The sequence below is a fragment of the Fukomys damarensis genome, unplaced genomic scaffold (genome assembly GCF_012274545.1).
Source record: "Fukomys damarensis isolate Sample0158 unplaced genomic scaffold, DMR_v1.0_HiC HiC_scaffold_33, whole genome shotgun sequence".
NCBI lineage: Eukaryota > Metazoa > Chordata > Mammalia > Rodentia > Bathyergidae > Fukomys > Fukomys damarensis.
In genome coordinates, this window is record NW_022900945.1 from 30,044,513 (window position 1) to 30,071,664 (window position 27,152).

Sequence of the window (27,152 nt, forward strand, 5' to 3'; positions counted from 1 at the left end):
AATTACCCACAGTATATAGCTGGCTCATGTCAATTCTTGGTTTAATAATTTAGTGTAGGTTATTGAAGTTGTTTGGCACTTTAATTTTGCAAATTGCTTAAGGGGATTTTGGTAATTTACAACAGAACTTTATGAGGTAAGATACACATATAATATTATTTTATAAAGGAGAGCTAAGACTCTGGCATGTGTTGAATGCCATGGGCTCTGAATACAACTGCTTGAGATTGAGCTCAAGGTTTTTCACTTAATTACTATGTCAACTTGAACAAATTAGTTAGCCTTCTTGCTCTTATTGTTTTTTTTTTTTAATTTTTAAAATGGGCACTGTTAGCTGAACTCAGAGCTGTGTTCCTAAACAGTATTATTATTTCAGTGATTTGCATCATCAGGACATTATAGTCAAACTGGCTTGTAGTGACCTTGGTCATCATGCCACTTGAATGCTTTATGGCCATGCTTTGTGGCCATTTGTAGTTGGGTTTCCATTGTCCAGAGAAAGCTGCCCATTACTCCCTCTGTACTTTAGAACTTTGGAGAATAAATAAAAAGCTAGTATATGGAGTTAAAAAGAATTTGATAATATAAATAAACGAATATTTTGCTTATAAAACTAAGGAAAGATAAAGAGCCTCACTCAGTTCATTAACCAGTTACTAAATGGTGTTTGTGTTATCCACATGAACAGTAAGTGAATTCATTATAATATGTGCTATTATAATGAATAGCAAATGAATTCATAACTATGGGCTTCATAAAAATATTCCTAATGGAGAAGTTATGCATTGTCAAGTTGGTTTGTAGAGTAACTGGGGCTTGCATTGAAATGAGGGAAATAAATAATACTAGGCACAACATTGCTTAGTTGGTGTTTAAGTGGATTCTATAGGAGTGAAAAAAGTTTATGTGTTGTTAATACGTTAGACTCAGCTAACTCAATGTTCGATTGCTGTGTTTTTTAATTAATGGCTGGGTGTGGTTTTATATTTGATTCAAAAAGGACATAATTATATGCAGCTGGTCAAAAGGAAAGTTTTGATTTGTGATTAGATGGATTAAGTAAGAAAGTCTTGAAGGGTTTTCATCTTTTTCCACTCTAAGGCTATCTGTTGGAATGGCTACCACACTCCATCAATCTCGGGTCAGTTTCTGTACATAAAATTTAGTGATACCCTCATCTGCCCAATTTTGCTCAGCATAAGAATAAAATAAATTTTAGAATTAACAACATGAATGGTGTACCCTTTGAAGTAATGTTTGGATTTTATTGACCATCGTAAATAGATTATGAAATCATGGCAGCAACAGAAGCGCAGATGGGGTCTATTATAAACCTACAAACTACAAACAGTGAGCCCAAAGGGGTCACCTGTGGGCCATCAGGGGTCTAGAAACCACACTATGATAACTTCCCATCTAGATTAAAACTCATTTCTCAGGAAAAAAGGACACAGCATCTTGGTTTCACAATAAAATTTAAATACTTCCAGGGCTTAATTTTCAAAAATGCTCGTTTTATATATAATCTCTATTTGTAGGTTACATTGGAGAGTAAAATTTAGCAAATATAAAAATAAAAGAAATGGAAAAGAAAACTTTACTAATGCAAGAAGTTTGACATTATCTGCTGGACTACAATGTGCAAAGCAATATGGGATATATGTAAGTAAATCTCCCTGCTAATTTTAAGGAAATTTTCAAAGTAATCTATCATGTACCCACTCGACTATAACATTAATTGCACTGGGTTAAAGCTTCAAACTATCACAAACTTATACACATGAACAATAGTAAGAAAATAATAGCACTCATACTGTACTTTCTATGTGCCAAAAATTGTTCTAAGTTCTGTTTATATATTTAGTTTGTTCTCACAACTCTATGATATAGGTATTATTATTATTATCCTCAACTCACATGTGAAGAAGCAGCTGTTACATGAAGAGAATTACAAGAATGTAAAAAGAGGGTAGAGCCTCCAAATTCATCATCGTATGAGGAAGACTTTCTGTGGATAAGGTAGCTCAGAGAGCCTTAGAATAGAGATCTCCAAACAAAAAAAGTGGTAAACATGGAGCAAATATAAAAATAGGATGATTGGTGAAAAAGAAGAAATAAAGTTGAATAATGAGATCTCCAAAGTCACTTTTAAGAAGTACGTGGAAGTGGCTTCCAGAGTGTGAGTGGTTAAGGGAAGAATGGAGTGTAAGTACCCAGACAACGTATGGAGCCTGCGCAGAGAAATTTGATCTGAAGGATGAAATTAGCCTTTGTGTTTTAAACAACTAGACAGAAAGCTTTATAAATAAAGCATGGAGCAGATTTGGGAATGATGGTCAACGGGGAAGAATCAATGAAGGCAGAGAGAATAAAGACACCATAACCCCCTGGTAGCACAGAAGTTGGTCAGAATCCAGCTTTTGAGATGGTCACATTGATTGGATACCACTGTTGTTTGAGGATCCATATTGCTTTGGGGATAATCTCCCCAGCTCAAATTCTCCAGTTAGCCAATGGATCTACTTTACTTGTGATTATAATCCGCAGAGGAAAGAAAAGGAGCCAGTGAACAAAACAGAGAAGAAATTAAACCCAGGGAATACCTTCAGGGAATCCAAGAGAAGAGTTTTGTATTTGTTTTAATGTTTCCTGAAAAGTGAGAAAGTTCTAAGATACCTGGATCTACACTGTAGAAAGTCTTAAAGTTCTTAAACTACACACACACACACACACACACACACACACACACACACACACCTGTGTACACTTGTCCAGTCAATATAACTGTAACATACATGAGCTATACTTTCAAAAATTTCATATAATACCTAAATGTGTAATATGTATTATGGTTCAGCTATCTTTGACTGCTATTTTTATTTTTTTATTTTTGGCTGTGCTGGAAATCAAGCTCAGGTCCTTGCGTAAGTCTGGAAAGTGCCACTGAACTACCCTCAACCTGTCTCTGAGTATTCTTAACTTAATGAAAACAACTGTACCCTGTTTAACTTGTTAGCAGCATGTTTCAGAAACGAGAAACCTTCTCAGTGCCTAGCAAAATGTTAAATGAAACAAATGTTAAGCTTGTATCTAGATGTCTCACAAAGCCTCATGCATAGCTGAGGTGTTGGGGAGGTGACTGGATCATGGGGGCATGATAGCCATGCATCGGCCCACTGATGAGTTCATGGACGAATAATATTTGAGAGGCAAAGCCTGACCAGAGGAAGAGCCTGTTCTCCTCTGCCATGCTGCCCTGACCTGGAGTCAGCGGAATCCCCTGTGGGCTGGGAGCCAAAGCACACCATTCCTCCTTAGAACTGTGAGCGCTGAGTGCTGCATTTCAGCGATGAGAAAGTAACTGAGACAATGTACTGAAATCAAACTTAACCCATTTTATGGATTTAATATGAAAATCTTGTGCAACAGTATCCTGTTTTATGGGTGAAGAAATGTGTAGAGTGGCTTGCCTAAGGCCTCACAGGATAGAGAGGGAAACCATGGTCACGAGTGGATTTTAAATATCTCTCAGTAGCACATATATTTCATTTGTACTGAAAATTGAAAACATTGACAGTACAAAGCTCTTTGTGCTTTCAAAAATTGCATTTTTAATGTAATGACCTTTTTATTGAGTTTATTGGTACTTTTTAGGTATACAGTACAGTTACATTCATTACTGGGATCTTGTACCTTTACATGACAGGTCTTGGTTCTCATTTTTTCCCTTGTCCCTGCCCTCCCTTCACCCCCTTGTAATGACTTCTAAAAATTATTCATAAGTGTTATGCTATGGCTTCAAACTCATCAGAATTATCTCTTATTCAGCTCTTTGAAAGTGGGGCCATTTTATACAGCTTAAAAGTGCTGTCAGCTACGGCTACATGGCAGGAACACCACCACCATCTCCCTGAGTGCATGTTAAATAAGAACGGAAACTAAATGAGAAGAAATATTTTTTCTGGATTCATCAATTTCTTAGCATGCTATCTGAAGAAAAACAAAGTGTTGATTTATTGACACTAGTTTCTGCTACCTTTTTAGAGAGAACTTGTAACAAATTTGTTATTTATTCTTAGTATCTTCTGTTTTAGGATAAGGGCCACTGTAACAACACACATTTATGAATGCATTCATTTATTCATTCAACAAACTTTTGGGAGTAATTTTTGGATGTTGGGTAACAGGATAGCATTTTGGATACAAAGATAAATAGAATATTAAATCCATTTCTTTGAAGCTCTTTTTCTCTAGTATGTGTAATTTAGGAATTGTTTATAGATGTTTGTGGGTATGTAGTAGTATACATAAAATTTTAAAATCCATAATAAAATAATTCATACACACAATGGCTTAGTATTAGGCTCCAAACATACAATCATTACAGATAATACAAATTCTGAAGTTTTTCAGGAGGAACTTCCTTACACAGGGCTTTCCTTCTCATGTTGGCTTCTTCCTCCTCTCCCACCCACTTGGTGAGTAGCCAGAAATACTAAATGATTTCTTAATTGGCTTCTGAGGATCTTTATTCTTTAAAGAATTCACTTGGCATTTTCCTCGTGGCAATAATGATTTTTAATGACCAGTTAGACTGATTTATTCTTCCACCGAGTACTAATGAATGTTAGATATCTTAGATTGTATATGGCTAGTTGCTTTTGAGTACAATTTATGTCTAAACAATATTTCGATACCCCGGGCCCACGAGAGATATCTGTCAAAATTATTTCTTAAGGACGGTATGCCAGGCAATGTCTATGTGATGCCACTGTCCCTACACAACCTAGTTTTTAAATCCAAATGGTTGATTGCTTTGTGTTTGCACATTCAGGAGAGGAGACTAGATTGAAGAAATCAGAAGCTGCTTGGTCACAGATGGCAATTCATGCAGTCAATTGTCCTGCCGCTCTAGGAAGCCGTGGTTTCAAAACAAATTGAGCATATCTGAGCTGATGAAGTGGCTGATGCTTCAACATCAAAACAAAACTCAAAATCTGATAAGTCGCTTTGTTTTAAAAACAAAACCAAAGAAAGTTAAGTGATTCTAAAGGAGAAGATTTTGTTTAGCAGTCAGGGATACACTGCCTGAAGTCTCAGGGAGACTGAGGATGAGAACTTAGCTGCACAATAGATCTCACTGCTTTAAGGAATGATAATGAAATGACGAGAAGAATCATATTGTTGGCTCCTTTTGACTGGGGTCAAAGGTAATAGAGTCAAACAGGTTTAATCATGACGGAGCTTCAGGAAAATTGATTAAAACTAAGCTATTCTTTTCATACAGTTTAGGATACAACACTTTTTGTTTATTTTAAAGAAACCACTTTGTTTTTTCTGTATCAGCGTGGGCTCCTTCATTCCTGAGAAGTCAGTGTTCTGTCCCTAAAGTTGACGTATATAATAATAAAATGGGCCTGAAGAGTTCAAAGTCATTTTAAGATTAATTCAATTTTCAATCAGCTCTTCTTTTGGAGAACACTTTATGGCAAGCCTCACATTTTGTAAAGTGTGTGTGAGTGTGTGTGTGTGTGTATGTGTGTGCACGTGCATGCTGTTCTTTGGGCAATATTTATTTCTGCTGATCCCTCCAACTCTCTGCCTGATTTCATAATAGCCACTCTTTTTTTTTTTTTTCTAATCTTTTTACATCTTAGTCTCTTTGCTAGGCCTGGTTCTTGTGTTTGTTCTATTTGTTTACTCCTTTTCAGGTTTCTGCCCCAGGTTCTTTTTGCATTACTGTGACTATTCACTGTACAACATGGTTCCTGGGAGATGACACCCAACTATTCTGCCCCAAATCCTCTCTGAAGCCCTCTTTAACTGCCTCTACTGGTATTCTCTGCTGCACTGTCTCTTAGACATCTAAAGTTCAATGTGTTAAACACCAGGGCCAGCATTTCCCCTTCAAACTTTCCCTTTTCCTATGTTCACTATTATATTTGTTGCTTGCTGGCTCTTCAGACATCACCAGCACAACCTGTTGATGAGATAGAATTCAGCTCTTTATTTCTTGAGGTCACACAGAACTCCTTCTGTTAATTTTGGCAATATCTGGAGGAGTGGGGAAAGCAAGTTTTGGGTTTATAGAAATTTGAGTCTTTGATATAAGATGAGTGTTTCAATATGGGGACTTCATTAGAATCTGGTGAGGACCAGCATACAATGGACCAGGAGCAATGGAAACTGCAAGGATTTTGAAAGAAATAAATTTAAAGAATCTAGAAATACAAATTATTGATGCTTTCCATTGAAGAGTTAATGAATGCTTCCAGAAATTTCTCTCGTGAATAATCAAACCATTTGCCTGAAGTCAAGTTTTCTGGATGGTAAATCTTATTAATGAGGACAGTGCTAATGACAATAAGTAATGTTTGAAGTAGCACTGGCAATTTCTATCCTCAGTGTCTACTCTGCGTGTGGAGATACAGGGTTTAGATGTTTTATCTCCATACTTTCTAGAGAGGCAAGTGGTGGCTATGTGAATGTACATTTGCTTCATATAGTCAGTGTTTAAGCTCTAAAAACATTAGACCTATCTTACTATTTCTCCGGAGGCCATTCATTAATAATCACTGCTTAATAAAAATTCCTTTTAAGAGCTATTTAATTGCATCGCACTTAGCTTGAACACCTAACAGAGTGCATTCTGACCCATTTGTAATGTTCTCCATGAATTGGTCCCTAGTATATACCTGAACAGAACCCCACGACACTGTGTATACACTGTACACATGGTATCATGGACTGTTTTCTGTGCTTAGTTAAATAAGTGTTTAAGGCAGCTTTTAGAGCTGTCTCTGCAGAACAGGCAATATAACCTGCAGAAGAGACAATAGTAGTTCAATAATATATGTTAAAGGAATTTAGCTTGAGTATTTGTGGTTACTGTTACTATGAGGTACTATTTTTGTATTAAAAATGTGTAGTGGGCCAGGAATTTAGCTTGGCGGTTCGGTGGCCTGCCTTGTAAGAGCAAGGACATGAGTTCAATCACCGGTACCAAATAAATAAATAAGTAAATATGTGTAGTGAACTATTTCATTATTGTTAGATATTATAGATATTTTAAGTGATAAACTCCTCTTGCCTTTCACTGTAGTTCCAGTTTGGATAACTGACTGTAAAGGCCTGGAGCTATTTAATATTTGTTGAAGAGCAAAGGCTTGGGACAGATTGATTTTGGGCTCCTCAGTAGCTATGTGATCCTGAGAAAATATATTAGCTTTCTAGGACACAGTTTACCCTCTGTAATGTGGCAATATAATTCTCCCTGACTTATTTATTCTGTAGAGTTGCTATAACAAAGTATCACAATTTGGCTGCTTTGAAATGACAGTAATGCATTGTCTCATTGTCTTGAAAGCTAGAAATCCAAAATCAAATTGTTGGCAGAAGGTATATCTCTTTCTTGTTTTTGGTGAATGGCTACCAATCCTCGCCGATCTTGGGCTTGCAGTTACATAAATCCAGTCTGCAACTTTGCCATCACAGATCATTCTTCCTTATGTGTCTGCCTTCACATGGCTGTGTTCCTACATGGGAGCCAATTGTATTGGACTGGAGGCACACCCTACTGCAGTGTCCCCTCCTTGAACTTTACTAATCACATCTGCAGTGATCCTAATTCTAAATAAGGTCACTTCCTGAAGTAGTAGAAATTAAGACTTGCATATATCTCCTTTGGGAAACCAATTGAACATACAACATTGACTTACAGAATTCTTGTTCGAACTAGAATGACACACCACTGGCATCTAATAGAGGCCACAAAATTATCTTCCTTTCCTTCCTCCTTCCTGCGAGGCTATTCATGTGACTATCCATGATGGACTGATTTTTGTCCATCTCAGTGCCCTTATACTTATCAGAAAATGTGCACTGGATGTGATGAAAACTAGGTCACAACTTGGTGCCTGTTTTTCTTCGTTATCTGGCAAGTGGTTTCATGGGACACAGGCCTGTCGAGGTTACATGTTATTTTATTTCAAGAATCATCTACTTGTCCTTCATGCAATGTTCAGACATTGCTGATTCTTTCTTGGTTATGCTGTTTAGTCTTCTGACCTTTCCCCTACACTCATAGTATACTTTTGTGTGAGGAGTCAGCTTATATTAGGAAAAGAGTTGGCCCACATCTGCCAGTAGACCCCACCAGCATTGTCTCTGATACAGGAGATGTCTTCAGTCACGGATGCTCATGGAGAGATAGTTTATTTGAATTGTCATACTTTACTTTTGGCTGTACTTATCTACTGCCAGATTTCTAATTCCCTTAACATTTAAGATTGCCAAATCAGGCCATCTGTAAACATGAAAAGTTGCAGAACAGGGGTCTTCCACCAAAGTGACAGTTTTACTAATCTGAACCCAACAAAGTCCTGAAAGTCCCAAATAATAGTTTGGAGTAGGTCTACCCTGTCTCTTTTCCACCTTCTACATTTCTTGAGGTTTTTTGAATGCAGGTGGATCTTGATTTGATGACCACCTTTTTTTCTCTTCCTATCAGACATGAGCCTTGGCAACTGCTATGGAGAAGCCCAGCACAGCCTTTCGTGAGCCAGAAAGGTTAAAACCGAGCTGACAGGACAGCCCCAGCTCTCTGCTGTTGGTGAGTTATTCTGTTTATTCTACATATGTTTCCTTTTAATTAAAATGTCATTTTTAATTAAAAATGAAATGTCAAGAAGAAAAAAAATTGGCAAAGTCTGGAGTATTGCAATGACTGCAAGCAGAAAGAAGTCAGTGGAGAGAAATAACTTTACAAGAACAAGAACTGTGTTTTGTTTCCCAATTTTATAAAAAAAAAACAAAACAAAAGCAAAAAGAAAAGAGGCTTGGAGAATTTTGAATGCCTTTTGCTGTTCATGCTACGCACTTACACACACATACACACTTGCACACACACAGACCCACCCTCCCCTACTTTATAGCTTGTTTCCATAATTAAAAAGTATATATTTGATGTGTGGACACTTGCTGTAAACGTGAATGCATGACGGTGATGGGTGTCACGTTTCTCATGAGTGACAGAGCCACTAATGAGATGGAGCACTGACTGCAGAGGGCACGAATAAATTGTGTAAAACATCCCTGCTGGCCATTTATTTAATTTATCTTATAGACGTGTAACGCCTTGCAATTTAATGTGGAGCTTTTATTTTGTTATAAAGTCCCACATCCACGATGGGCTTTCCAAGAATTATGCGACACTTGCACCTCACATGTCAGCATTGTTGTGATAGAGAATGTTTCATGTTATGATGAAATCCTCAGAGGGATATTCCCATAAGCAGAAATAATTGCTCTAGAGTGTACAATATCTTTTCTAGAAAGTAGAGATGGACGTGGGGTTAGGAGGACAGTGGGGCTTGTAGAAATCAGTTGCAGAAGAACGACAAAACGGGCTTTTTGAGGAAGAGAAAGACCTAAGGGAAGTGATTTTCTCTTCAGCAGACGGTATCTTGATTTGGTCTTCCATCTCTTTCTTTTAATGCCTTTGTTACTCATGATCAGGCTGAGAATCTTCTCCTACTCCATGGTGCTGACTCTGGCCCCATTTTCTTTCTGCATGATACCATGCTTTCCCTAACTTCGTTCTTTGCAAAAACTCTTCCTCCAAGTGAAATACAATTCCAAACACATTCTCTTCTCCTCGCCAACCTCCCAGTACTCTGCAGTAATTCCCCACTGAGCTTCTCCTACTCATGCTCTGTAGCTTAGTTTATAAAAGCGTTTCTTAACAACAATCACATCTATCCTGTTTACTTCCCATCAGTTGGTGTTATCCTTACTTTATTCTTTTACAATTCCCTGGACTCCTTTGCAGCACTTAGAGAATTTGTAATGAAATAAACAATTACCAACTTAATTTGCTTACATTTTTAGATTATAAGTTTCAGGAGGGCGGAAAATGTACCTGTCTTGTTAACTTCCATGTTACTCACGCCTCATAACAGTCTTTATAGATAGTAAGGGTCAGATAAATATTTGAGGTTGAAGTTTTCTCTCAGAACAGTAAGTCTCTGCAAGTTTTTTGTTAGTATGCTTTGCTGAAAAGTAAATAAAAAACAGTACAGATCCCTATAGATTATGAAGATGTTCTACAAATAGTTACATATGCTAGTAGCTTAATTTTTGCTGTGTCCCAGGCCTAGTGCAATCTGTAAGAAATGTGCAGTTAGATTCTGGTAATGATATAGAAGACAATGCAATTTTATGAACACACATTTCAATAAATATATGTTAAGATTATATTATATGCCAGGCAGTGCACTTGGCACTTGCTGTCTCTATAAGTGAAGAAGGCTTAGGTCAGTAAAGTTCACTGAACCAGTAAGAATGGAAGAACATTTGTGTCCATGTTGCTTGTCTGTTATATTCCCTACGAGTGAATGTTATCTAGAGAAAATGAAAGCCAGGTGGTTGTCCAATTCTTAACAATGAATGCGCCCAAATATGCTTGTATCTATTTACAAAGCAACACACTCATCCTTTAAATGCTTCTCCTTGCTTACCTGATTACCTGATTAACTAGTATGAAATTACTACCTTCTTGGAAAGTAAACAAAATGGTTGAAATAGTTTAGGCATGTATTAATTTTCCTGTCTAGTACTCAGTTTTTGTAAATATAAGTAATAAAAGCAAAGAAATCTCTTATCCATTTTACTGGACATGTTTTGACAGTTATCTTTGAAAAATTATTGAAAAATTTTCCCCATTTTCTTTATCGCCACAACATTCAAAAAGTTCTGCCTGTTTCCAATTGAAATCTCTCCTGTTTTATTAAACCAGTCTCTGCTTGTTTGTGCCTTTGTGTCCACTGAGAACAACTGATCAAAACCCTTCATATAAAACCCTTTATATCCTTGGAGACAGTAATTTCCTGTGAAATATTTAATTCCATAAACTTTAAGAGAAAAAAAGGGCTGTGGTCAGTTTATACTTCATGAAAGTAGTATTTGAAAGCTTCAAACATGAAGATAGTCACATTTACTTTTCTGTGTGACAAATTAACTTTATTTCCCTTTTTAATAGCATTCAAGTTTCATCATAGTACATTTAAATTATTCATTTCCTGTCAAGCATGGCTAATTATTTAAAAATGTATGCATTCAGTGATTCTCTTTGGATTTTCTTAATTTCGTGGTAAATCTTTTTGTATTCTACAATTTAAATTTATAATTGTCCCAATATAAATTATCATTCATTTCAAATTAATTTGGCAATTTCATTCTAAAACCTTGCTATCTGATTACAGATAACCAGTAGCGAAACATTTGTGTGAAATACTGAACATAAACACTGTCTTTTAGGGTTGAGTGACTTCATTGCCTGAACAATTTTTTTTAACAGAAAATATCCTTAGCATTAGAAGCTCATATGGTAGTTGTCAGTAATAATTTAAGAAATTCAAACATTTATGCAACATTAAAGGCCAAATGTCACTTAAACTGAACCTTTGTATGAGAATCTAGTTGTGCCGATCTTCTCTGGGATTGGCCACACACACAGTACTATCTCATAATTTGTTTATTCTTTATATCAGAGAACCTCTTCTCCTTGGCAGTTCAGTGATTGAAGGGTCTCTGTAGAGATTAGCAGAGTTCTGCCCAAGTGCATCCTTGGTTTTGGTGAAAGGCTGCCCTCTTGTGCAGAGATGAGAAGCAACTATTAAAAGAAACTACTCATTTGCCTGAGGCAGTTTCTATTGGGTTGTAAAATGGAAGTTAATATTATACTTGGAAGCCACAAGGTATCATCAAAAGGTGTTGAGGATTTGCTCTTATTCTTTTTTTTTTTTTTGGATTATTTGTATTTTGGCCAGTGTTATGATTCTCATCATTTCTTTTTACACGTTAGAGCAAAGACAGACTCTCACCTTTAAAACAAAGAAGCAGCTCCCCAACAGGAAGAGCTAGAGTGCTTCCTTTTCAAAAAACATTATTTTTATTTCTAATTACATGACATTCTGATCAATTCATGAATGCGATCACATAACTAAATGAAAAAGAAATTAAAATCACCCCCCCTGGGTCCATTGAAGGCTATGTCATTTTTTTTTTTTTTAACCAGTGGATAAGAAGAAATTTGGCAAATCCTTCATGAAATTAGCACAGAAAAACAAAAAGGAAATTACACACACTCTCTAACTTTGCTTTGTTTTTTATTTTATCAAGTTTCTAGTTCTATTGACGAGATAGTACTTCCAAAATGAATTTTGATAAGTAGGCAAGATAGATTATTCTACCCAATACTTTCATAAGTTTTATTTTATGCAAATGATGTCTTATATTCTTTATTTTTAGGGTCTTTTAAAACTTAACAAATAAGTATTGTTACTTAGAAAAGAATTAGCTGAGTATCTTTGTGAATGCTTTAACAGTGGCTCAGAATCCCAAGCAATGCTATCTAAATTAATTATAGTGCTTTGCCTCTGACACATAACTCACAGAATGCAGAAGAGAAGCTTTGATGCAGATTACAATTTAGAACTCCAGAAGCTCTTCAGTCATTAGGGGATTTTTGAGCCTCCTGTTTTTAGAAGACAAAAATAGCCTGATAGCAAATAGAGCTTCAAACAGATAAAACACATGTCCCACCAAATGTTTATACATAACAGTTCACAGTAATAGCCATGAAAGCCAAAACGTGGAAAGAACTCAAACTTCCATAAAGGGACACGATGTGATTTATCAATGAAATGGAATAGTACTCAACCCTGAGCAGAAATGAAGTGCCGATGCATGTTACATAGATGAACAGTGAAAACCTTACACTAAATGAAGAAGCCAGAGACTGCATACTGCATGGATGCATTTTTTTTATTGCCAGAATAGGCAAATCTGGAGAGACAGAAAGTATCTTAATAGTTTCTTCAGGCCAGGGATGACGAAGGAATAGAGAGGGAAAAAGAAAAAAGAAGTGATTATTAATTGTGGTAGGGTGTTTGGGGAGGGGTGATAAAAATGTGCTAAAACTGCCTATGGCAATGGCTGCTCAACTCTGTGAATATACTGACTACAGAATTTTGTACGTATAGATGAACTTTATGGTACTGGAATTACGTTTTAGTAAAACCGTTTTTTAAAGCAAAAAATAAAATAAAATGTAAACTCTCTGAATAGGAACACCATGCTGCCTCAGTAAAGTTTTTCATTTCCATGGCTGCTAACGGGCTGTCATGTGATACTGAAAAGGCCCCTCGTGTGTGTAGCACCCTCTGACAGCCTTCCTTGGTCTTAAAGATTTTAGGTCTGTGACTTACATCAGGTTTCTTATTTTATGAGTCTAATTATTATGAAAAATCTTTATCAGACAGTGTTTCCCCTCCCAGGATAAACATCGTTTATCCTGGGAGGGAGAAATGTAAATTTTTTTATGTGTTGTTAGAATATTTATTTGAAGTCAAAGGAGGCCAGGGTCCTTTTCCTTAATGGATGTGAGCACAAGCTTTGAGGTCAAACAGAGTAAGATTTACATTCTACTTCCTGGTTATGAAAAGTTGTGCGAAGTCTGCTATACAATGGGAATAGCACTGCCTTCTTCATACAGTTGTTGTTTCATGTGTTAAATGAGATCATGCATTTTATGCATGTTGCAAAAAAGTTGCTGAGCCATGGTGGATGCATGAAAAAGATAGAATTAATAATAATAATGTGAAGGAAATGTATCTATTTATTTAAAAACTGAACTGGCTGTGATGGCAAACGCCTATAATCACAGCACTCAGGACGCTGAGACAGGCGGATCACCGCGAATTGGAGGCCACAAATTGGGCTACATAGCATGACCCTGTCTTGAAAGAGCCAAAATAATTAAAAAATAAAAAGAATCGTTATTTAACTAGAGTGCATGTGTAGAAAACAGTGAACAGCTTCCTCGAGTTCTTTTAATGTTAATTAGATAATTTTACATTGGTCATTAAAATATGAATATTTATAGATTTCCATATTAAAATGCATTTTTTCCATCAAAAGAAAAGCTAGATACAAATATTTAGGAGACTAGTGCAGCTTTTGGGGAATGGGCAAAATTATTCTCTTGAGGTATTATTTTCAAAATAACGGATTTTACTTGTCATAGAAGATTTTTTTTCTGCCTTTCCATCACAATTGCAATCAGCACACTACCTGCTTTCAGCAGCAACAGAAACAGCTGGATCACCCATTTTGATGAGGGATTACTCTTCAGTATTTATAGTAACACCCATTTCACCAAGTGGAGCCCAAAAGAAGGGAAAAACAAACAACTGACTTTTCTTATAACAGGTAACTGTTTTCTTTTGTATTAAATTTCCTTTCCTATTGCTTTCACTGGCTTCAGATTTGGAAGCTCATTTCACCACTCAGGGGACACTAAAAGGCAGCCAAACCAACACAGCCAATAGAAATTTAATTTTAAAAATATAAAGCTTTGCTTTAAAAATCCTGTAGAAGCATTAAGCTAAATATTGGAGGATAAAGACAAGCATATAAACATGCAGGAGACCTTGCAATCTGAACAGGGACTATGTTTGAAGTCAGACATGCATGAATATGTGTGTCTTTTCCCAGCGATTTTAATGAAATGGTTAATTCTGTTGTCATGGCAACAAAGCACAGCTGTGATAAAAAGCTAAAGGTCTACAACATAATGCCCAATACAAGGTCTCTAATTCTAAAGCTGATTTTCTTAGCTACAATAGAAGTGATGTGTTTTCAATATCATCCTAAGCTTTCACATCAAATCCTTCTACTTAATCCAATAAATAGACCAGTAGCATAAAAAAGAATATATGTTTGCACATTATAAACCTTATAAAAGAAGTTTACCTATGTCCAATCTTAAGAGGGAATCTGGAAAGTAAACACATGCTTCTTCAAAATAATAACCTATTCTGCGTGAAACCTTAAAAATGAAAAATATTCAAATGGGATATCAGGGTAATTATCAAATACATTATTATCTGACCTGTCAGCAGGAATGTATTATATTTGAGATAATAACATCACCACTACCACCATCACGAACACAACAGCAAAGTAATTCAATTTTTAAAACTCACCAGAACATAATAATGTAAGTGGCAAAATTTGTTCTATAGGTCTATTTATATTATTTGCTGAATATAGCACACTGGTAAATCTACCCCAGGTTGAAGATGCTTTCCAGACTCATAAAGACACACAGAGTCCGTCGGCTTCATTCACAAATACTTTCTCTCCTCCTTCTTCTCATCCCTTGGTGGGGATCTAGATTCTTGTCTTCTTCATCACTACCCTGTATTGCCCTCTGTCAGACCTGCCCCATCTACTCCATCCCAGATTCTTAACTCAGGTACTCATAGTTTTGCCCCTAGATTATGCCACTGAACTCTCCACACAGATGTCAGAGAACTTTTTCTAAAAGGTGAAATTATACCTGTTTCATTCAAGTCTTTCAGATTTTCTCCCTGTGCTACCTGAGAGTAAAAAGTTCTTGGCTTGATTAGAAAGGACCTCATGATCTAATGCTTAGTAATTCAACCTATCTCTCCGGATAGCCAACATCTTACTAATGAAGTAGACCTTTGAAGTCTCTGAATATGTTAAATATGCAATGCGTTCTCAAGGTCTGTGTCATTAGACAGCTATTTTGTTTTTTACTTTCAATGTTTCTTTTTGCTTCTCCATATAATACTCTCCAATTTGTAGTTCAAAGTGAAACCCATATTTTCAAAGTGAACAATATAGTATTTAATGTGTAATAGTAAAAAATGTTCAAAATTGAAATAGTTCATGTATAGATGAGCAAGTTAATTAAATTATAACAGACAGAAAAGGAAGAAGTGACAAATTATGTCAGACATTTGCATACATCAATTCAGAAACATTTTTGTTTCTATCTTTTTATGTTACTGTTAGGTTAAATTATCTATTCAATATGATTCAACTTCTAAAATTTGCCATTATGTGTGTATATAGTAATTCAAATAATATAAAGTGTATACCTTTTTAGGGTTAAATTTGTTTTTTTAAATGTATACTTTCATGTAATCACTATCACGATCAATATGCACAATGTATATACATACTTTCATCACCCAAAAGCTTCCTCTGTTACACTTTCTGATAAATCCATATTCCCACTTTGGCCTTAAGTAATTACAGGTAACTTTCTATCACTAGAGATAGGATTCTTTTCTAGAGTTTCATATGAATAGATTCACGGCATGTTCTCTTTTGTATTTGCCTTTTTCAGTGCAATAATTTTGAGATTCACCCATTCTTGTTTGTATCACTAATTCCTTTATTTCACTGCCATATAATACTCCATTTGCATATTCAAGAATTTATTCACATGTTGATGGGAATTTGGATTGTTTTCAGTTTCTGCTTGTCATGAATAAAGCTTCTGTGAACACGCAAGCACCCAATCCTTGCATGGACTTTACTTTCATTTTTGTTGGGTAACTATTTAACAGTGGAACAGCAGAATTGATGGCGTCTTTATCCATTTTGGTCTGCTATAACAAAACACTATACATTGACCAAATGGCTTAAACCAACATTTATGTCTCATAATCCTGGGGACATAGAAGTCCTAGACCATATTGCCACCAGATTTGGTGTCTGGTAAGGGCTTGCTTTTTGATTTACAGATGGTTTCCATCTGTCTATAGCAAGGGGAAAGAGGTCTCTCTGGAATCTCTTAAAAGGGCACTAATCTCATTCAGGAAGGCTCCATCCCAACGACCTAATTATTTCCCAAAGCTAAATATCCATCACATGGTGAGTTAGAATTTCAATATGAATTTGGGGAAGATACAAATTCACTCCACAACCACATGTGTTTTTTTAACTTCATAAAATACTGCCAAACTGTTTTTCAAAGTGATTTGGCATTCTTTCTGGAATAAGGTTCTCAGGGCGTTTGTTTGTTTGTATTTTGTGGAAGGTAGATTCTTTTGTTTTTTCTCTCTTTAGATTTTTAAAATTTTAGTTTATTAGTACTTAGTTTGCATGTCTCTGCTGGCCAGAGATACGGAACATTTGTTTCATATATTTATTAGCCATTTGTATGTCTGAGAAGTGTCTATTCATTTCAGTTGTCCATTTTTTGACCAGGTCTTATTTTAGATATTAATCCCTGTCTAAAGAATATCTGGAAAAATTTTTTCCCATCCTGTAGGTGTTCTCTTTATTCTGTTGGTTGTTTCCTTTGCTGTACAGAAGTTTTTAGAGATGAAGGGAGTGAAAGGGGAGAAATGCAGAAAGAACTGAGATTTGTATGCACATGAACCAACTCTACACAAGGGATGTGGATATTGTGTACCACAAATATGTACTAATAAAAATAAAAATTTAAAAAAAATAAGTCATCAATCATATCTGCTGGTTCAAATCTTTTGGTCATTCCTTAATTTGCCTTTTAGTTGTAATATTTAAATTTTTTTTTCTTAGAAAATAATTTCTGTTTTATATGTGTATATCATAGTGTTACAAAATATTTTTCTCAGTCTGTCACTTCATTTTCATTTTCTCAATAATTTATTTTAAAAGAAGTTTGTTGTAGTTATACTTTTATAAAAATAAAACATTTACATATGCCCATCAAATGCAAAAAAAGAACCTAGAAAATATATACAATGTACATCTCTGCATAATCAAAATGATTACTTCTAGGTGGTAGGATTCAAGTTCATTTTTAATTTCTTCTACTCTAACTTTCTAAAAATAGACACGCGGTACTTTATAATTCAAAATATTATGAATATGAATAACGTACAATTACAACACAGTTTTGGGTAAATCTTCATGTCTGTGTCTCACACAATGCTTATCATGTGGGCCAGGGATTTAGCTCATTGTTTCTGCCGCCTGCCTTGCAAGTGCAATGACCCAAATTCAATCCCCGCTACCAAAAAAAAAAAAAAAAAAAAAAAAATTCTAACAGGTAACCTAGCATGTGCCAGCTACCTGAACAGTGCATGTGAATTAATGAAATGGAGAGAAATAATTGAGTTTTCTATTTCTTAGCCTCATTTAGATGTATTATCCATTTGCGTGGTTGTTTTTGGCTCAGTTAATAGGTTCGAAGGTGAACTCTTCAAACACATTAGGATTTGGTGGCAGGCTGAGAGGTAACCAGAGCACAGAATTTTGCCTGGAGTGGAGAAACCAAAGTAGGCTCTTTACATACTCTGAGGCCTGTGAAGAACCACTGAAACTGAAAAGGAAAGTTTGAGTTTAACAAATGGCAAATGGAACCTTTTTTTAAAAAACTTTTTTCCTAGAAGAATTCGTCTATAAAAAACATGGGGGCCTCACTCAGAAACTTGAGATCATCATTTCCTCCTTATTAGAAGGGATCAAATGAGATCTCAAGCCATTTAGAAGCACCTTCATTATTAACAAGAGGATGATCCTTCTTTCCACAGATGTTACCTATGTATTCCTCGGTCATTTGAACCAGGACAACAATATCATTATCCACATAATCAAATTGGATGATTTCATCCTCCGGTTCTAATCTGCATGATATTATTAACCAATTTCCTGTGAAACATGAACTACCAGATATTTGATATATCATTGTTGGTTGCTATGTTTGGTTACTATGCTTGGTTACTGTGTTTCACATACCAGTATTGGTTATTGTGCTCCAATCTTTTTCTAATAAGGGCAAATAAGTAGAAGGAGTGATTGCAATATGTCTAGAGAACATTTAAATTTTAAAAATGTTATTTCAGTAGATGAGGTCTAGTTACCTAGTCATTCATGTGTAAATAGAAAAGGTAATCAGGAAGCTGTGTGGAGATTTTTTCTGATTAAATTGAGTGGTGCCTACCTTTTTAGTAGTGGAATTCCTTTGGCTTTTTGAGCATATATTAATGGATGGGCTTTTGGGGTGTCAGGCATTTATAACTGGAGATAAAAGCATGTCTGTTTTAATTTTACAGCAGTATTCCACAGGGAAAGTTTATAAAATAAACATTAGTTCCCCCCTAAATTTTGCTTCCAATTTCTATTTTGAGGGTAAATAACTCCCTATGAGCAGAGATACAAATCTTGACACATTTGGTAATGGCACTGGAACAAAAAAAAACTTTTTGAGTGCAAAAATAAAAAGTACTCATTATAATCTCTAGCTTTTCCTGACAAGAACATTTTTGGGGGGAACATAAGGAAGCTGTCTACTTATTTTTGAATTCTGAATGCCTTGCTAACTTATGTTACACTGAACACAGGCCATTTCTTAATGTGCTCAGTGCAATGCCCATTACATGTGTAAATCTTGCTGGCTGGCTTAGAGTTACTGTTTTTTTGGACCACTCATTTGCGAGTTCCCCAAAGAAACAAGATTTAATTTTTAAGCATTCTCATGCCTTTTTGTAGGTGATAGGAATGGTTGTATCACATCTGTGAAGACATCAGTGGGCTTTGTCTGGTCTAGATTTATATATGAGAAAGCCCTACAGTGAGCAGCAGTACTTTTCACATAGCCAGAAAGCCTTGGAAGAAATCAGTTATCCACTTGGGGAAAGGTGACTTCTCCTATTCTGCTTTTATTTCCTCTAGAATCCCAGTGTTGCAAAAGAGGGTCTTGGGAAGGATGGAGTGATCTAGGTTTCTGTCCCCAGGAATTGAAAACCAACAAACAGGCCTGATATTTAATCCTATTGTAAATTCCCATCTCAGGAATAAATTCAATACATGTTCAGGTTTCTAAGTTTGTAAATTAACCTATCAAAGCATTAATATTCTTGTCTGTAAAATGAGATGATACTAATAGGTACACCACTGACTTCTTATAAAGTTGAATGAAAATAGTAAATAAAGCCATTAGGAGAATAGATAACACATTATGGCTCAACAAGCATTAACAATTTCGTTATTGTTGGTGTTAGTATTAGTGTTAATTTTCACTTTTAAAATTTGTATTCTTTTATTATTATTCTTTATGGTGTCTGTAAAGTTTAGCTATAAAATTTGTAAAGTGATAAATGTAGAGCGTTTCTCATTGGTGACAATCAGAAACTGTCCTTGTTGTAGGAACAACCACCATCGAGCATTGGAGAATGTTGCATCACATTTTATGACTTTTTTTGGAGGGGCGGGGTAATTGAACTCGGGTCTTTGCCTTTTCGAGGCAGGCGCTATAATCCCTGAGCCAAATCCCTGGCTGTATGACTATGTGACTTTAATCCTGCACTTGGAGGGAAAGAGAGGTGGGAGCGGGTCTGTACCTGAGCCAAAGTCCTGGGACACAACGTTTCCCACTGCACTGAGATAACATTCAAGATGGGCCAAAGGTTGGTGGTAATCAATTCATTTTTATTTGGCAGCACAAGTCTATGATCTCTTTTCTATAATTCTGGATCTGAAAAGCTCTGAAACCCAACAGGTTTTGTTTGAGGCAGACAATAATGTCATTTGTAAGTAAAACCAGCCTAACCAGCACTCATTTGGGGCCAAATTCTACATCAATCTCCTGTGAGACTATTGTAGAGCCTTCCTTGTATTTACAGTGAACATCCTAGGCATTAATGTTAATGCTTTTGTATATGAGGTGCTGCCTAGAATCTATTGAGGGTACATGTAATATAAAAGGTATGCATGTTTTCTGAAAATATGAGAAAATTTGAAATAGGAAACATGCTTCTCCAAGCTCTACAGATGCAGGATTAAGGACAGTACCTACTCAGAGTCCCTTTGGTCTAAGGAAGTGAGCTGACCCAGTGTCACCCATCATGTTCTCCCTCTCCTCCACCTCTGAACACCTACTCTTTGGGATGCTGTCTCTCACCTCCATGCAGAGTGCTGAAGAGTTTCTAGAGGAAAGGGAGGCCATCCAAATGAATGTCCATGGCTGTGAGAGACTGTGAAGGTGTCTTGCCTTAGAGAAAGCACACTCTCCTAAATATTTTCAACCCAAGGAGCCAAAATGTAAAGACTCTGGAAAGATCGGAATTTATTCTGAGTAATGATTCCCCAGTAAAATGAGAATGTGACCCCATGGGCATAACAATAGGCCTTTGTAATTGGAGACTGGGATTCTTATCTACTTTGGGTTTTCAGATGGGTGTTTAGCTTGATTGCCCCAGTGAGCAATCCACACACTTCCATCCACGAGCAATGGAGAGGGTGCTTGGGACAAACCACTCTCTCGTGACTCTATCCTTGTTCTTTCTGCTCATCTTGGAAATAAAATGCCTCGGACATTTAGGCTAAAAGGTCAGTAATTATGAATCATAACGGATATTCAAGGTCATGTTGAAGAGATATAAGGCTCCCAGGCCTAAGCAAGATTTGGATGCTATTAATGAAACATTTCTGATGAAGGTAACTTATTTGAAGGAAGGAAATTTATTTGCTAGTGAAATTCTAGAAATAGTGTCAGAGACAAATTATTAAAGCATCATGGGTGGAAGGAAACCTTGGCCAGGAGTAATGATGTGCTACACTGGGATTCTGCTCTCTTGGAAATGCCATCAAACGTTCCACTCATCTAAAGCCTTCCTTTATCTATTCCTGGTGGTTCATTTCTTCTTAGATGAGAAACTATGTTTTTGTTTTTGTTTTGTTTTTAACTATGTTGAGGAGAAGGCTTAAGAGCCAAGGCTCTTTGTTTTTGTTTTTGTTTTAGTTCTTATTGCATGTTCTGTTTATATATATTATTCTGTTTATATTATTAGTGTTTATAAATGAAGTAACAGGATTTTGCCACTAGATGTGGGCTCGTGAGAGTTCAAGAATGAGGTACAGAGTTTGAACCCTGGGAGGGCTTCTCTTGGGCAGGAGGCACCCTCCGGAAGCCCCTGCCTTTGCTCATACAAAGTGGGTAGGTGATTAAGTAAAGTTCAGTACAGGTGTGTACTCCTTTTGTTTGATGGAAATATACATCTTCCCCTCCAATTCTTTTACCTGAAGCAAAAAGTCTTTGTAGTACTTTTTATTCTTTTATAAGTTTAGAATGCATCAGACTGACAACAATTAGTCACATACCAAAAAATATTTGCTAAGCAGCTACTACTTTGTCCATATAATTCCAGGTCCTAGGGGCATGCAAAAAAAAAAAAAAAAAAGCAAGAAAGAAAAGAAAAGAAAGTAATGTTTCTGCCCTGGAGAGACAAAACCAGCAAACTTTATACCGGAAGAAAACATTTCCGCAGCTAAACCAGAGCAGGAAAGTGTGCCTGATTGACAGGAGAGAGCATTTGGGGCTGGCTTGGTTAGAGGCAAAGTAGAGAAACATGAGCTGACTTGGTGAAAGGTTCTGCAAACTTGTGAACAGAGAAGACACTTTCATGTCTTCAGGGGCCAGGCAAGGCCCAGGAAGGGTGACTGAAGCTTGCTGTGTGGGGTGGTGATGGTCTGCTGACCTGGAGGCCTCTCTCTCTCTCTCTCTCTCTCTCTCTCTCTTTCTCTCTCTTTCTCTCTCTCTTTCTCTTTCTCTCCCTCTCTCTCTCTGCCAGAAGGGGTTGTTGCATCTAATTTCAGCTCAAGTGTCTGCAGACTTTTCCTGTAATTTGCCCCATAATCAATATTTCAGGTTTTTCCGGCCATTAATCCCTGCTGCAATTTGACTATATAACTCTATTACTCACTAAGGTATCCACAAACAATCTGATTGCCATATGGGTGTGACTGTTTCTGTAAAATTGGATTTATAAAAACTGGAGGCTGCAGTGCAGCTGCCATAATTCTCCAATCCCTGCTCCATAGCCGGTGGTTGGTGGATATGAATTTTCAAAAGGACTTAGAAATCAAGATTGGATGTGAAATACTTTGATTTTTTAAGATGTTGACTCAAAAATTTTTTTGTGCCATCTGACCCCACTGTAGCCAATTTACACACTCAGTAAAATGTGATATAGCCTTTAAGAATCAGTAAACTATGATACTTGAAGAGGAGAAAAGAGGCTTTCTCAGAAGGACAAGTAGCATGAGCAGACGATGGTGGGCCATTTAGGAAAATGGACACTGGAGGCGGACTGGATGGGGTCACATCTCAACTCTGCCACCTAGAGTCTGTGAGACTTTGGGCTAATTACATACTTCACCTCCCCGGATTGGGTTTCCTCATCTCTCCATCATGAGGATTAAGTGAGTTATATTCATGCTAAGACAATTCCTGGCAGAGAGAAATCATCAAGACATGTTAGGGGACCCTATAAAAATAATTTAAGAAGTTAAGCCAGGTATATATCTGTAAGCCTAGCACTCTGGGAAACTGAGTCAGAAGGGTCAGAAGTTCATGCTTGGCCTGGGAGATTTGGCAACTTAACGAGCTTCTATCTCAAATTAAAGATGTACAAAATGAGGGGAAAGTTGAGGTTGCAGCTCAGCATGAATTCTTGAGTTCAGACTCTAGTACTGCAAAAAACAAGATTATTTAACTTAGCTAATTATTAGGAAAGAGAGCCAATTGGGTCACTCACTGGACATTTCCTATGATATCCCATGATATATGTTTTATGATTTGTATTTCAGACTAACGTATTCTATAGAGGCAGACAACTCTCATAATTCTTTTTTTCCTCATTGAGTTTATTGGTACATTTTAGGTATACAGTACAGTTACATTCATCATTGGGATCTTGTACCTTTACATGACAGGTCTTGGTTCTCATTTTCCCCCATACCCTGGTCCTCCCTTCACCTGCTCTTCCCTCCCCTATTTACAAACACTTTATTTCCATTTTTTCATTTTCTCATTTCTTTCTTTCCCCTTATTTCCTTTCCCCTACCCTTCCCACTTCCCCTACACCTTTAGCCCTCTTCTTCCTGTCACACATTGTCAATGACACCATTAGCTCTCATTTATTCTTGAGTCAGCCCTCACTCTTGACTGGTCACTCACCCTGCTAATGCTTCTCTTATTGGCGGTAGGGACTGGAAATTATAGAAACATTCATATAAATAACAACTGGGAAGGAAGGAGAGAAAAGGAATAGGTAAAGAAGCCTGGGCTTTTCTAACTGACTTAGCACAGTCCTTCCCAGAACCCTAAGAGGGAGGGAAGTACTCCAATCCTCTCCACTGAGTCTGGAGCTCCAGCTGTTCAGGGACAGTGTTCAGAACTCAGAGGAGACAGATTATATGTCAAGCTCACATTCTTTTGTCTTGCTTAGTGGGGGTTTGCTTGTTTGTTTGTTTTCAAAATGCATTCTGTGGACCTTGGGTTTAAGAAAGTGAATGTAAGGTTCTGGTGAGTAGATGTCTTCTCATCTTTATATTTCTGTAAATTGAGTGCATGAATAAATGAAAGGATCAAAAAATGAAGGCACTAAAGACCGAGTTACTTCACGCTCATCTTGTTTCATCCTCTAAGATCTTACAGAGAGGTTCATATGATCCTATGGGGGAGAAAGTGTTTGAAGGCCACTGCAGTCCACATATCACCTCTCTCAGAATGCATCTGAGACAGCATCCAGATGTCAAGTCTGACATTTACAAAACGTATGTTAGTGTATAACAAAGTATCGAGGCTACATTACAGTAATAGTGGATCATCTCCTCTAGGCCTGAGCTGAGGCTCAGATATGCACAGCAAACGGGGACCCATGGGACCCTGTTTCAGGACACAGAATCCTCAACAGCCCTGTAGCACTTCTGAACTTTACACAGGCTTCTTTCCCAGGTCTCCTTCCTAAGGACAGACATCACGTGGTACGGCATCTATCTAGGCCAAAAAAGACCAGTTATTTGGAGGAAAATCACAGGCTTTTTTTCTCACTTGGCATTTGGACTTATATGTGTGTCTCAGGTGAGGGAAGAAAGAGAAAGATGTGGGTTTGGGAAAGGGCTTCTGCATTGGCCCTGTGTCTGAGGGACTCCTAAGTATTAGGGCCATCTCAATGGATTCCCTAAACAGAAGGCAATGCAGAGTGGAGAAAGTTTTTCTCCTTTCACCCTGTGTTGCAGCACTAAGAGGAGCTTGAGTTTTGGTGACTGTGATGACTGGCAGGGTATGAACAACAGGACATGAATGATGGACTCAGCACTTTGACATCTCCTGTTTACAGTGTTGGAGCATGTGTCCCTTGGACCAGCAGGCCTAGGCACAGGTGGATGGAAACGTATGCTGTCCTTGCAGACATATGGCAGAACTTTCATTGTCACTGGAACCTGGGGGAGGGGTGTGCTCTACTAAAAGAACAGCCGTAGGTAGGTTTGCAGGTGAGGGTTAATTAGCCACTAAAATTTACTTCATCATGCTAATGTGACCTCATCGATCCGCAGAGGCTGGAGGATATTCAAATTGGTTTAAAATCGGTCCTAAAGGTGCTTAGCATAGCACTGTCAGCTCAGCGTACCCACCCTTGTGAGCAGCACTGGCTAAAATGAACCCCCTCTTGCAGTCGTTCTTTTTAAGTACGCTTTGTAATTCTTCAGATGAGGTTTTTCTTAGAATCTATTGTATTCGGGAGCCCCAAATCTGTATTTTCTTTCTAATGAGGCCTGTTAATTGGATGACAGCGTTATGAAATATCAACACCACCCTCTTTGGTCTGTAGGGTGCTCCATAATGAGACGGATCCAGGAGGAGCAGGGAGTTGCCAGCCACATTAAAGAAGCCAGTGTCCCTGACTAAGGAAGGCCTTATTAATTATTTTAGTCCCAAAGGAAGAGACACACAGAAAATCTTCAGAAAGAAAGAAATGGCAATGGTGAAATCAAAGCAACCCAGATGGCCTATAAACAGACTAATTATGTGGAAGACCCAGAAGCAACTCTGAAGTTTCCTCCCCAGCTGCCTGCGGAGTCTGCCAGGTAGCCAGATGCTGGCAGGGTGAACTCGCCTTCCACAGGTCGTCAACAAAATGGTGCTGTGCATTACAGCAAATGATAGCCCCCCAGCACATTCTTTATGTAACAAAGGAATATTTCAAGTCTTTATGGGCAGAAGTCTAGAGGATTCACAACCCTTCATATCATTAAGTGAATAAAAATTATTATGCAGTTTGTTTTTGTGGATGGAAAACACAAGCATAGAGCCCTGGATATATATATTTGTTCATGTCCATAAGCATATTGCTACATTAAGGAAAGAAAATGTTTGTAGCATATTGTTAACTAATTGTAAGGCAGAGATAAATGGCAACAATTTGATAAATGATTTCATTTCATGTCAGTGTTTCATCATCTTGAAACTATCAAGCTCAAAGCTTGGCTCAGACGCTGAAATAAGATGCTGTGATTAAACTGCTTTCCTCATTCGCTAAGCTTTGCTGCAGCTCTTGTGACCCCCAACAGGCATCTGAGGGCAGGTAGTACAGTCCTGCCTTGGAAATTGAGTCTGGTGATTTCAGCAGTATCCACGGTGAAGCCAGGCATTCAGATTTGGAATGCATAGACAAGAAAGGAGAGTGGGGAAACAAAAGGCGACGACTTTATATTTAAAACTAATAGACTAAGGGCAGAGGTAAGGGGAAAAAATGAGAATAAGACTTGTCATGCAGAGGTACATGATCCCAACAATGAATGTAACTGTACTGTATCCCTAAAATGTACCAATAAACTCAATTAAAGCTGAAAAAAATAAAACTAATAGACTAATGTAACCATTGCCAAGATAATGTTATAAAGATACCGGGAGGTGTAGTTTAGGGAGGACCTGCCATGGTTTCTTAGCTATTTCTTATCATACTTAAGGTTTTCTTCTTTTTAAACTGAGGCGTTTCCATCCTCCCTACGTTTTTCCTCCTGGGTGATTGCTAACTGTTGGTATTTGGAGGTAAGTGCAAAGACTGGTGCCCTCTAGAAATTCAGGTGCTTTGCAGATAGTCCTTTTGACTACGGTATCTCCCACAGCAACAGAGGGGCTTATCTGGGGCACATCTGTGTTCGGTATCAAGGCTCAGTCTGGAAACCTGGAAAAGGCAACGCCCTGCTGGTTCTTGGCTCCCTCTGGACCCATACAAAGAAGGCTTTGCCATTCTCTCTCTCATCTACCTGTTTCCATAATAGTACGACACATTCCCTGAAGGCAGGGGAGCAGTTACATGCAGTTTACTTAAACTTATTTTGACCACAGGATTGGCCTTCCTATTTTTTCCTTTGTATTTCCTGTCATGTATTTCATGTATTTCCACGTATTTTCTGTGACATCCAGAAGTCTTCACCACCCAGCAGCACCACTCTGCACAGCTCGTGTTAATATGTAGCTTCAATTATAATATAAG